The sequence below is a fragment of the Hyla sarda genome, chromosome 11 (genome assembly GCF_029499605.1).
Source record: "Hyla sarda isolate aHylSar1 chromosome 11, aHylSar1.hap1, whole genome shotgun sequence".
NCBI lineage: Eukaryota > Metazoa > Chordata > Amphibia > Anura > Hylidae > Hyla > Hyla sarda.
The window spans coordinates 49,014,102-49,027,477 of NC_079199.1; the positions used below are offsets into that span (position 1 = coordinate 49,014,102).

Sequence of the window (13,376 nt, forward strand, 5' to 3'; positions counted from 1 at the left end):
GGTGGGCTAGGAGCACGTTGCTCCGTTCTGCCCACCATTCCACAGAGATCTGGTGTGCAGGACGGAGCCCCGTGCTGCCCACCATCCCCTCAGTAAAAAAAAAGTGCCCCTTGCCCCCTTTCTGTGGCCCCTTGGCACAGAAATCCCAGGGATAGCTTTAGATTAGGTAGGGACAGGTTAGGGTTAAAAAAAAAAAATAGTTTAACATTTTTTTTTTTCGGCGTACCTCAGTGGGTGTCCGTGGGTCCGTAGCACCTTTAGCTGCGTGACCCCGGCCCTGCTGGGTCGCTGCGGTCTGCCGTCAGCCTTTTTTTTGGCGCAGATCTTTTTTTTTTTTTTTTTTTTTCACTAAGCGTGTGTGCGGACCCTCTTAGTTATAAAAGAGCGGTCCGCCACCGTTTGTTAAAGCCCACCCGCCGCTGATCAGTCCCGTAGTACTGATCAGCGTTTTTTTTTTGTGGTGCCGGCGCTTTTTTTCGGGTTTTCTAGCGTGTTTTTGCCCCCATAGGCGGTCCGTGCCACCAGTAGCAGGCGTGTACTGTGTGGCCGGACCGTACCTGTGTGTGCGGCGTGCCTCACCGCTGTCAGTGATTTATCACTGATCAGCTTTTTTTTTGTGGTAAAGGCACCTTTTTCGGTTAACGCGGATTTTTTTTTGCACCCATAGGCGGTCCGTGCCACCAGTAGCAGGCGTGTACTGTGTGGACGGACCGTACCTGTGTGTGCAGCCTGTCCCACCGCTGTCGGTGATTTATCACTGATCAGCATTTTTTTTTTTGGTTCAGGCGGGTGCATTTTTTTCGGGGTAAAGCGTTTTTTTATTTATTTTTTCGGGTTTTTTGTGTGGGGGTCTGTGAACAAGCCACCAGCCACTGTCCTGGGCTGAGTGGCTGGACCCCCCACTGACTTCTGCGCCCCCTGCCGCCACAAGCGCTAATCAGTGCGCACACCACTGATTAGATAAACGCTTATTTTTTTTGGTGCAGGGTTTTTTTTTGCGCTAGAAGTCCCCCTTTTTTTTAAAAGTCCCCTTTTTATTTTATATTTTTTTCTGTTAGGGCGGGTTAGTTTAGTTAGGTTAGGCTAGGGCGGGTTAGGGCGGGTTAGGGAGGTAGTATCGCACCACACCACACGCAGCACACACACCAATAAAGTTTTCCCCCACACACACACATACCCGTATTCCCATTAGAGTAGGGAAATGGCCCGCAGAGTGTTTTCGGCGGAGGAGGCATATGACCTAATTGCCTCCGACTCTGAAAGCATCTCAGAGGACGATGAAGACCCCACCTTCCTTATTTCATTGTCCTCCTCATCATCTAGTTCAGATGATGAGCCACCAAGGCGGCGAACTCGCCGCCATGCGGTGCCGCAAACCTCCTCTGTCCTTGAGCTTGTGCCCCATGCTAGTATGAGTCCCCCTGGCGCTCATACTAGTGAAGCCCCCCTGCCAAGGTCACTGGTACCTCGTACCGGAGAACTTGACTGGGCTGAGCCAGCGGACCACGAGCCCGTGATTCCTGAGTTTGTTGGCGACTCAGGAATCAAAATTAACATCGCCGGGTTCACTGAAAAGGACTTTTTCGGTCATTTTTTCAGTGACGACTTTGTTAATTTGATGGTTACACAGACGAATCTGTACGCCCAACAGTTCGTCGCCGCTAACCCGGGCTCACTTTTAGCTAGACCCGGCGGCTGGACTCCAGTCGATGCAGCCGAAATGAGGACCTTTTGGGGCCTTGCGCTGCATATGGGTATGGTTAAAAAACCCTGTGTCAGGCAATATTGGAGTGGGGACGTCTTTTACCAGACACCCCTCTACAGTATGGCCATGACACGTTCCCGGTTCGAGGCCATTCGGAGATGTTTGCATTATGCTGATAATGCGGCATGTCCCCCCCGAACTGATCCCGCGTATGACCGCCTGTATAAAATCAGGCCGGTCATCAATCACTTCGGGGCCAGATTTTGGGAGGCCTATGTCCCGGGGCGGGAGGTCTCTATTGATGAGTCGCTCATCAGCTTCAAGGGGAGACTCAGCTTCCGGCAATACATCCCGACCAAGCGAGCGCGGTATGGCGTGAAGATGTATAAACTTTGCGAGAGTACCTCCGGGTACACTTGCAAGTTTATGGTGTATGAGGGACGAGATTCCCGCATTGAACCCCCAGATTGTTCCCCCACTCTGGGTGTTAGCGGGAAAATCGTTTGGGGCCTTTTGCACCCATTGCTAGATAAAGGTTACCACCTTTACGTGGATAACTTTTATACTAGTATCCCTCTCTTTTCATCCCTCGCCGCCAGATCCACGGTCGCTTGTGGGACAGTCCTGAAGAATCAAAGAGGCATTCCGCCACATCATTCCCTACATGATCCTATCCCCCGGGGTCAGTCCCGTGCCTTTTCCCATGAGAACCTGTTGTTGGTCCGGTATAAGGACAAGAGGGATGTCCTTATGCTCACCACAATTCATGGGAATGGCAGCAACCCTGTCCCTGTGCGAGGTACCGCGGGACCGGTCCTCAAGCCCGATTGTATTCTGGACTACAATCGGTATATGGGGGGAGTTGATCTTTCTGATCAAGTCCTCAAGCCATATAATGCCATGCGGAAAACACGCGTATGGTATAAAAAGGTTGCGGTCTACATGGTACAGGTTGCCATGTACAACTCTTTTATACTGTACCAGAACGCTGGCAACACAGGGACATACCTGCAGTACCAAGAGGTAGTTCTAAAGGCCCTCATCTATGGTGATCGCCAAAGAGCGGGTCAGAGCACCTCTGGAACTTTAGGTCCCCGGATCGTCCCCGGCCAACACTTTCCAGGTGTGATCCCCAACACTGGAAGGTCGGGACGAACCCAGAAAAGATGCAGAGTGTGTCACAGGAAGGGGAGACGGAGGGACACCACCACTCAGTGTGACACTTGCCCCGATCATCCGGGCCTCTGCATAGGCTGCTTCAGGGAGTATCACACTTCCATGGAGTACTAAATTTTCCATCCTTTGCCCTAAATTTCATTCCCCAGAATTCGGCTCCAATGTACCAGTCCAGGGTACATTATCTTCCAAATTTTATACCAAAATACCCTACCCCCAAAAAATCAAATCCAAAACCTCTTTCCCAATGCCCCTCATAATATCTTTGTCCCCCAAAAATGGGTCATGGGACACAGAGTCAACAGCATTGGAGGTTTGCAGTTGCCTCAAATGCGCAACGCTCTCTCTCTCCACCTGAGCGGGTTGCGCATTTGAGGTAACAGAATAGGGACGGCCCCACATATCCCCTTCCCAGAATGATGATTCAGAGTATAGGGTTTGGGGCGGGCATCATTTTTACTTTTGGCTGTACTCTGGGTCATCATTCTGGGAAAATAATTGGCATATCAGTTCTAAAATTGCAATTTTTTTCCCCCCCATAGTACACTTCATCCATTCCTGGAAAATAAATGAAGGGAACACCCGTCTGTTCCAAATCTCCACTTCACCCTATACACCTTCCTTAGGGGGTGTACTGTTTGTAATAGGCTCACATGTGGGTGTTCCTTTCTTGTATTTTCCTCTGAATGTATGTAACTGTTAGGTCCGTAACAAACATCCGCCTCAAATGCGAAGAGTTCTCGCTGAGCTCTGTCGTATTTCCAGGCGACAATTCGGAGTCACATGTTAGTTGTTCCCAGAAAAATGAAGCAGAGTATAGGTTGAAAATTGCAATATTCAAAAGCTACCCTTCATCCATTCCTGGAAAATAAATTTAGGAAACACCTGTGCATTAAAAATGTCCTCTTTACCCCTATACCCAATCCTCAGGGTGGGTACTTTCTGTAATGGTGCCACATGTGGGTGTTTCATTTTTGTATTTTCCTCGGAATGTATGTAACCGTCAGCTACTGATATGCCAAAGGTCACAAATACAAAGTGACCTCTATGACTTCTGAGCCTTGTTGTGCGCCCGTCCAGCACGTTACCCCACATGTGGATGTATTTTTATAGTCAGGGGGAAAAGCCCTCCAAAATGTGTAACCCAATTCCTCATATTACCCCTTGTGAAAATGTTAATAATTGGGTAACCCCAGCATTTTACTGTAAAAAAATCTAATTTTTCAATTTATGGCCCACTTTTCAAAAAACCTGTGAGGTGTAAGTACTCACTGTAACACTGTTACGTTCCCCAAGGGGTCTAGTTTCCAAAATGTATGCCATGTTTTTTTTTTTTTTTTACTGTCCTGGCACCATAGGGGCTTCCGAAATGCGGCATGTCCCTAGAGCAAAATTTGTAACTCCTCTTCTAAGACCTGTAGTGCGCCAGCAGAGCACTTTTCACCCCCATATGGGGCGTTTTCTGAATCAGGAGAAATTGGGCTTCAAATTTTGGGGGGTATTTTCTGCTTTAACCCTTTGTAAAAATGTAAAATTTTTGGGAAACCAAGCTTTTTTGGTAAAATGTATTCTTTTTTTTTTTGCATATGCCAAAGTCGTGAAACCCCTGTGGGGTATTAAGGTTCACTTTACCCCTTGTTACATTCCCCAAGGGGTCTAGTTTCCAAAATGGTATGCCATGTGTTTTTTTTTTTGCTGTCCTGGCACCATAGGGGCTTCCTAAAAGAGGCATGCCCCCAGAGCAAAATTTGCTTCAAAAAAGCCAAATGTGACTCCTTCTCTTCTGGGACCTGTAGTGCGCCAGCAGAGCACTTTTCACCCCCATATGGGGTGTTTTCTGAATCGGGAGAAATTGGGCTTCAAATTTTGGTGGGTATTTTCTGCTTTAACCCTTTGTAAAAATGTAAAATTTTTGGGAAACCAAGCATTTTTGGCAAAATTTATTCTTTTTTTTTTGCATATGCCAAAGTCGTGAAACCCCTGTGGGGTATTAAGGTTCACTTTACCCCTTGTTACGTTCCCCAAGGGGTCTAGTTTCCAAAATGGTATGCCATGTGTTTTTTTTTTTGCTGTCCTGGCACCATAGGGGCTTCCTAAATGAGGCATGCCCCCAGAGCAAAATTTGCTTCAAAAAAGCCAAATGTGACTCCTTCTCTTCTGGGACCTGTAGTGCGCCAGCAGAGCACTTTTCACCCCCATATGGGGTGTTTTCTGAATCGGGAGAAATTGGGCTTCAAATTTTGGGGGGTATTTTCTGCTTTAACCCTTTGTAAAAATGTAAAATTTTTGGGAAATCAAGCATTTTTGGTAAAATGTATTCTTTTTTTTTTTGCATATGCCAAAGTCGTGAAACCCCTGTGGGGTATTAAGGTTCACTTTACCCCTTGTTACGTTCCCCAAGGGGTCTAGTTTCCAAAATGGTATGCCATGTGTTTTTTTTTTTGCTGTCCTGGCACCATAGGGGCTTCCTAAATGAGGCATGCCCCCAGAGCAAAATTTGCTTCAAAAAAGCCAAATGTGACTCCTTCTCTTCTGGGACCTGTAGTGCGCCAGCAGAGCACTTTTCACCCCCATATGGGGTGTTTTCTGAATAGGGAGAAATTGGGCTTCAAATTTTGGGGGGTATTTTCGGATTTAACCCTTTGTAAAAATGTAAAATTTTTGGGAAACCAAGCATTTTAGATATATTTTTTTTTTTTTTTTACATTTGCAAAAGTTGTGAAACCCCTGTGGGGTATTAAGGCTCACTTAATTCCTTGTTATGTTCCTCAAGGGGTCTAGTTTCCAAAATGGTATGGCATGTGGGCGGTTTTAGCTGTTCTGGCACCATAGGGGCTTCCTAAATGCAACATGCCGCCCAAAAACCATTTCAGAAAAATATACTCTCCAAAATCCCCTTGTCGCTCCTTCGCTTCTGAGCCTTCTACTGCGCCCGCCGAACAATTAACATAGACATATGAGGTATGTGCTTACTCGAGAGGAATTGGGCTACAAACACAAGTAAAAATTTTCTCCTTTTACCCCTTGCAAACATAAAAAAATTGGGTCTACAAGAACATGCGAGTGTAAAAAATGAAGATTTTGAATTTTCTCCTTCACTTTGCTGCTATTCCTGTGAAACACCTAAAGGGTTAACACACTTACTGAATGTCATTTTGAATACTTTTGGGGGTGTAGTTTTTATAATGGGGTCATTTATGGTGTATTTCTAATATGAAGACCCTTCAAATCCACTTCAAACCTGAACTGGTCCCTGAAAAATATTGAGTTTGAAAATTTTGTGAAAATTTGGAAAATTGCTGCTGAACTTTGAAGCCCTCTGGTGTCTTCCAAAAGTAAAAACTCGTCAATTTTATGATGCAATCATAAAGTAGACATATTGTATATGTGAATAAAAAATAAATTTATTTTGAATATCCATTTTCCTTACAAGCAGAGAGCTTCAAAGTTAGAAAAATGCAAAATTTTAAATTTTTTCGTCAAATTTTGGGATTTTTCACCAAGAAATGATGCAAGTTACCATAAAATTTTACCACTATGTTAAAGTAGAATATGTCACGAAAAAACAATCTCGGAATCAGAATGATAACTAAAAGCATTCGAGAGTTATTAATGTTTAAAGTGACAGTGGTCAGAATTGCAAAAAACGCTCCGGTCCTTAAGGTATAAAATGGCCTGGTCCTTAAGGGGTTAAGCCTTATATGGGTGTCACAGAGATTATGGTTAGGTTAGGACACACAAATTTTATTATCAATCTCTCCTCCTCTCCCAGCCCCTTTGATCAGTTTGATGACTCAATTCCTCAACATTGACTCAGTTCTATTGTGTCCCTTTTTCCTTCCCTTCCCCTTCTTTTCCTTCCCCTGTTCTTCCCTCACTTCTCTACTTTTATCCCTTTTCTTTTCTTCCTGTCCCCCTGTTAGTTTGGGCTATCAGATTCCCATCGGTACGAATTCATATTCATCCATATAGATGAGATAAGGAAAAGTCCTTTTATTTCATTTGTCAAATAAACTAATAATATGCATAACAATATATACACTATAATTCAGCTCAATGCAATTAAGTCTGTAGAATTATCCTACACATTAAGTCCTTACCATCCAATCGATATGAGTCCTCACTAATTTTTCTATGTCCTCGCGCATCTACCCCGGCGCATACGAAGGATTTCTAAGTTTTAGCGCAGGTTGAGATGCGCAACCGGAAGTTTACCATAGCCGTCGGAGAACGGAGCACGCGCAGATGAGGCGGACTCCGGCTCCACCGTTCTATTACCTCGCGCATGTGAACATAGCGCAGCACGTCATCGGCAACTGACCCTACAGGGATTCGCCGATAGACATGCCAGTCAAGGTTACCCACCTGTGATTGGGCGCAGGGAACCAAAACAGGAGATTGGCTGATCAAACGCAGAGACGTGGATTGGTCGATTTGAGTGTCACTCCTCAATGCAGGAGAGGCATTGGTGGAGAATTGATGATGTGTGAATCCTGACATCCTGTGACATCATGATGGGAGGTATTAAAACCCCCTGCCTGGCGTTTTTTAACTCAGTGCCCATCTACCTCTTGATAACGCTGCTGAGGCAGTGAAACATGTCGAGGGGGGCCATGTTAAGTTTTTAACTTTGAGCTCCATTGTCCTACAATAGCGCTGAATATAGGTGGTCTGCAGGCACCTCGTCTTCGCTTCAGTGTGCATTCAAATCATTAGACCGGATGGTCCATCTATATATATATACAATCAAATAAGCAGGACGACATGGTGCTCTATATTTTAAAACACTATTAAGTGCGAACCTAATACAATAAAGATTGCACTTTTAATCTCACTTTTTTGATATATGGGAAATAAAGGGTTTTTTTTGGGCTGCCTTTTTGGTAGTCTATGAGTTAGTGGTCAAACTCCACCCTCCATATATTGGTCTCAACTAGATATGTTTCTCCGTTTTTTTGGGTCAAATACCCATTTCTCGAGACCGAGCCTTTAAGGCTTGTCTATATTATGGCAGGATTTCTTTCCACTAAATTAAATCCAGATATTTTTCTGGCACAAGCCCAACATGTATTCTCAGCCAATGAATTACCACTGAACCAGATTGATATACAATCAGCTTTTCGTAATCTGCAAAAAACCTACAAAAAATACATTCGTTCCTGGTGGGAGATAGCGAGCCTAGAGACCTATCTCCAACAGAAGATATATGGGAAATAAAGGGTTTTTTTTGGGCTGCCTTTTTGGTAGTCTATGAGTTAGTGGTCAAACTCCACCCTCCATATATTGGTCTCAACTAGATATGCAGCTCTACTTTGAGTAACAGTTTTTTAAAGATTTAATAATGTGTTTTAATAAAGTTTAAAAAAAAATTGCCCACATTGTACTAAAAAAACACAGCAGTCGTTACAACTAATTTAAACACTGCAGGTCGTCTTCAAACAATATGGGGGAGACTTATCAAAACCTGTGTAGAGTGGTGCAGTTTCCCATAGCGACCAGATCAGATTGCTCCTTTCATTTTTCACAGGCCTCCTCAAAAATGAAAGAAGTGATTTGATTGGTTGCTATGGGCAACTGCACCACTCTTCCTCTACACAAGTGTTGAAAAATCTCCCCCAAATGTGCACTGATGGCTACTTTTCCATAGCCTTTTTTAAATCAACTGGTGCCAGAATGTTAAACAGATTTGTAAATTATTTAAATTAAAAAACGTATCCCTTCCAGGAATTACCAACTGCTGTATGCTCCAGAGGAAGTTATTTTCTTTTTAAATGTCTTCTGTCTGACCACAGTGCTCTCTGCTGACACCTCTGTCCATGTCAGGAACTGTCCAGAGCAGGATAGGTTTGCTATGGGGATTTGCTCCTGCTCTGGACAGTTCCTGACATGGACAGAGGTGTCAGCAGAGAAAAGAGCTTCCTGTGGAGCATACGGCAGCTGATAAGTACTGGAAGGATTAAGGTTTTAAGATGAAGTAATTTACTAAACTGTTTATCTTTATGTCACCAGTTGATTTAAAAAAAATTGTTTTCCACTTGAATACCCCTTTACGGGTACGTTCACACGTGCGTATTTTCTGCTGCAGATTTGCTGTCATAGATTTTTGCTACCAAGTCAATGGGCAACAAAATCTTCAGCAGCAAAGCTGCAGTAGATCTGCAGCAAAAATATGGATGTGGGAACATACCCTTAGGGTGCATTCACACGCTAGTAACTAGCAGCGGATTTTCCGCTACGGGAAATCCGCTGTGAGTTATGCTACCATTCATTTGAATGGGTCTGCGGACAGTCCGCAATTCTGACACTATTGCGGACTGTCTGTGGACTCATTTAAATCAATGTTAGTGTAGCTCGCAGCAGATTTCCTGCAGCAGAAAATCCGCTGCTAGTTACTAGCGTGTGAACGCACCCTAAGGCTACTTTTAAACAGCAGAATTTCTGCACTGAATTCTGCATGAAAATTCTACATGACTTTATAGCCAATACATTTCAATGGGATTCCTGCAGTAGAAATTCTCATGTGTGAATGGGACAGCAGAATCCCATTGAAGTTTATTGGCTATAAATTCTTGCATAATTTTCATACAGCCTAAGGCTGGGTTCACATGGCAGAATTGCTGCACTAAATTCTGCATGGAATTCTGCATGGAATTCTGCATGGAATTCTGCATGGAATTCTGCATGGAATTCTGCATGGAATTCTGCATGGAATTCTGCATGAATTTAAAGCCAATACACTTCAATGAAATTGCTGCAGTGGAAACTGTACTGTGTGAATGGAACAGTGGAATCCAATTGAAGTGTATTGGCTATAAATTCATGCAGAATTTTCATGCGGAATTCCATGCAGAAATTCATGGCATGTGAACATAACGTAATAGAACACATTGGGGGAGATTTATCAAAACCTGTCCAGTGGTTTTGATAGATTCTGATAAATGTCCCCAATTTCATTACAAAATACACCCGTTTTTATACCTATTTTACTATGTGTTTCGGGAGTGATCCCATTTTGATTGGCAGCTGTCTCCATAAATACACTGAACATTGTGTCTATGGTCCAGTTGTGTTTGATTTTACAATTAATTTACAGTAGAACATCTGTACTTAAATCCGTAGTGACGATTTTTTTGCTGCAGATTTCAGTGTAAAAATCCTGCGGATTATCTGCCGAGGACAATCCGCAGCACTTATGCTGCATGTGGCTGTATTCTCAGAGGAAGCCTTAGTAATAAACGTATACTAAATAAAAGCAAATGGAGGATTAGTTAGAGAAAAGTATTTTTTTTAGGCCACATACATTCACAAGTCAGCGCTGCCAGTTTTTGATCCAAACAAAATGTACAAGATGCAATAAATCACACAGCAACAATGCAATAATGGATTGGCTGACATATTGCTGAAATAGATAACCTGCTCCTGAAAGGGACGACCGTTTCCTGCCTGTCAATAGGTTTCCTATATGTCAGTGTAGATAAAAAAAAAATATCAGGCTCTGTTTCTACTTAGCGGCAAAGGATCACATTGTCTTTAAGTCCGAACTGAAACTAGAAACCTCTATCCGACATAGGTATAACAGGCATGAAACCTGAACGCACTATCTTAAGAATACCACCTGTGCTGTACTTCATAGCTCACATGCACCAGAATAAAAAGAGGTCTCTATTCCAGGTGTCTTTTCCATTAATAATTTACTTGTGAGTTCTAACCTGATCCCTAACCTTCTGCCGCGTTTATTGACGTAATTAGTCAAACACGTTTGTAGCCACCGTAATATGCATATAAAGGGCCCCAGCCGAATCTCATGTCACCTCTTCTGCTACAATTGACCCCAACACCTGAAAAAGGCAAATCCATTTCAAATTCAATGCTACAACTTAAAATTGCTTTACATATTGTCTGTTGCCTTTATAGCACCAACTAAAGATGAGCGAACTTACAGTAAATTCGATTCGTCACAAACTTCTCGGCTCGGCGGTTGCTGACTTTTCCTGCATAAATTAGTTCAGCTTTCCGGTGCTCCGGTGGGCTGGAAAAGGTGGATACAGTCCTAGGAAAGAGTCTCCTAGGACTGTATCCACCTTTTCCAGCCCACGGGAGCACCTGATAGCTGAACTAATTTATGCAGGAAAAGTCATCAACTGCCGAGCCGAGAAGTTTGTGACGAATCGAATTTACTGTAAGTTCGCTCATCTCTAGCACCAACATATACTGCAGCACTGTACAGAAATGGTCACAACTTACATCAGTCCCAGTCTACAGTGGTGCTCATGATCTAATATCTGATTCCAGACATCCATTAGGGCCAATATCATAGGAAGCCAATAATGTTTATGTGCCATGAAATATGTGACAGGAATTCTAGAGGTTGCCTCTGAATTCTGTTGGTATATAACCTGCTTTTTGTGGTCATGGAAGCCCCATTCAATGAGGCTAATAAGCTTTCTGGATTTCCAATGTGTTTACACTCATAATTCAAAGAATAGGTGACATGTCACTTATTCTGGCATATTTAAAGGGGTACTCCAGCGCTAAGACATCTTATCCTCTATCCAAAGGATAGGGGATAAGATGCCTGATCGTGGGGGTCCCGCTGCTGGGGACCCCCTGTGATCTTCCACGCCGAACCCCGTTAGAATCAACTGGCGATCACGGGGACGGAGCATAGTGACATCACGGCCCCGCCCTTGTGTGACGTCACGCTCCGCCCCCTCAATGCAAGCCTATGGAGGGGGCGTGACAGCACCCTCCGGGGGCTGATTCTAACGGGGTGCTGAGTGGAAGATCACGGGGGTCCCGAGCGGCGGGACCCCCGCGATCAGGCATCTTATCCCCTATCCTTTGGATAGGGGATAAGATGTCTTGGAGACGGAGTACCCCTTTAAAGTGTTCGCTCAGAAGAGTGTATGCCACACTTTACCCTGAGACCTGCAGCACATATCCCCATTATAAACAGTGGGAACATCATATGCACCAAATGTGTGCTGAAAAATGTCACGTGAACTTGGCCTCACAGGCTTTGACCATAGTGCTTCCTTCAATATGAGAAATAATGGTTATAGTAAAGCTTCAGTTTCACAGGCTGCGACAAAGTCCAGGAAGTAAGGGAAGGATCACCACTCCTTTGTGCTCACTCCTGTCCTATCAGACTGCAGCATGAAAACAGGGGGGAGGGGGTTACAGAGCCGCCAGCAGTGATTGGATGAAGAGACCCAGCAGAGCAGATTTAGGGCAGAAGTAAATGCATGGTGAGTGAGGGCGGCTCAGTACTTGCCTTGGACACGCCCCTTTCTGAGCAGTGGATGTCAGAATGAGTGATCAGCAGAACAGAGGGATTTGTGAGCCAAATACATAAGCTGGACACATAAAAAAGAAATGTAAAGATTCTGCATGACCTAGTGAGTAACATATATAAGCATTATTGTTTTCTGTGATATGACAGATATACTTTAAGTTTGAATGCATAACATCAAGTCTTAGACATGTCGCACAGTTTGTGCCACTTCCTGTTGTGCAGCTTTATTAGAGGTACAATTTCTATGTAAAGGAAAAGCTAAATCAAAGATAAGTTGCAAGCAGATCATAGATCAATGTGACTTACATCGAGGTTGATACTTGAAATGTCACGTCATGTGCAGCCTGCGACCAAAATTCAACAGGTTTGGAGTTTTTGCAACAGCTGGTTTGCAGTCGGTCACAGGTCACAGCATTGCAACCACTTTGATGATGATGATAATCATTAAATGCATAAAGTGAGAACATTTTATTTACATTTAACACCTTGCAGCTGAAAAATTCTATTTGCTTTAAAAGCCAATAAACTTTCCATTTCTCATCTTCCGGAGTCCTCGTGATCTGAGGATAAAGAAGGGTACTGATGCTAAATGCAGTCGCACATAAACATGTCAGGATTGTAATGTTATCTGCTGCCATTCAAAATGAAAATAAAAACAATAATTCACAATGTGTCTCCATAGGAAACTGAAAGCATCGCATGTGCAGGCCCCTGCAGGGCGCAACTGGAACAGACAGGAGATGTAAAGTGCATTTTTGGTGGGAGAGGACAGTGAATGTAATTATATAATTGCCTTTGGTTGGAAATGGGAATGAGTACAAGCTTAAGGCTGCCAGCCAATCTAATGCATGGTGTTCAGTTTCATACAGCAAATGTCTTCTAGTCGTAACATGCACCACGTAGCAAATTGTGTATAAATGCTGCCCTCGATAGGTCAGGAGAAGAATTGCATGACATTTCATCGTATTTACTTGCACATTAGTAAGAGTTTCTATACCCCTCCATACCAGCTAAAGTCTGGGGTGCTGTTCCCTGTTCTGACAGTCCCTCTCTACACAAGTTAATGAGGAAAAGGTTCTATACCAAGATAGGAAAAAGAATATACAGGCACTGGGAAAAAGCTTTCATGCACATAGCAAATCTCTGCAGAGAGCCTTCACTGTATCACATGGTTAGTATTATGGAGCCATAGGCACTTTG

The 13,376-nt window shown here is 43.7% G+C and overlaps 1 long non-coding RNA gene across 1 annotated transcript in view; it reads left to right on the forward strand.

The window, feature by feature from the left end:
* The window catches only part of LOC130295658 (uncharacterized), a 45,361-nt gene extending 32,250 nt beyond the window's left edge, over positions 1 to 13,111 (forward strand). Inside the window, exon 3 of the long non-coding RNA XR_008848950.1 lies at positions 12,859 to 13,111. This is a non-coding gene — a long non-coding RNA (uncharacterized LOC130295658). The remainder of the gene's footprint in view (positions 1 to 12,858) is intronic.
* Positions 13,112 to 13,376: the final 265 nt, after the last annotated feature.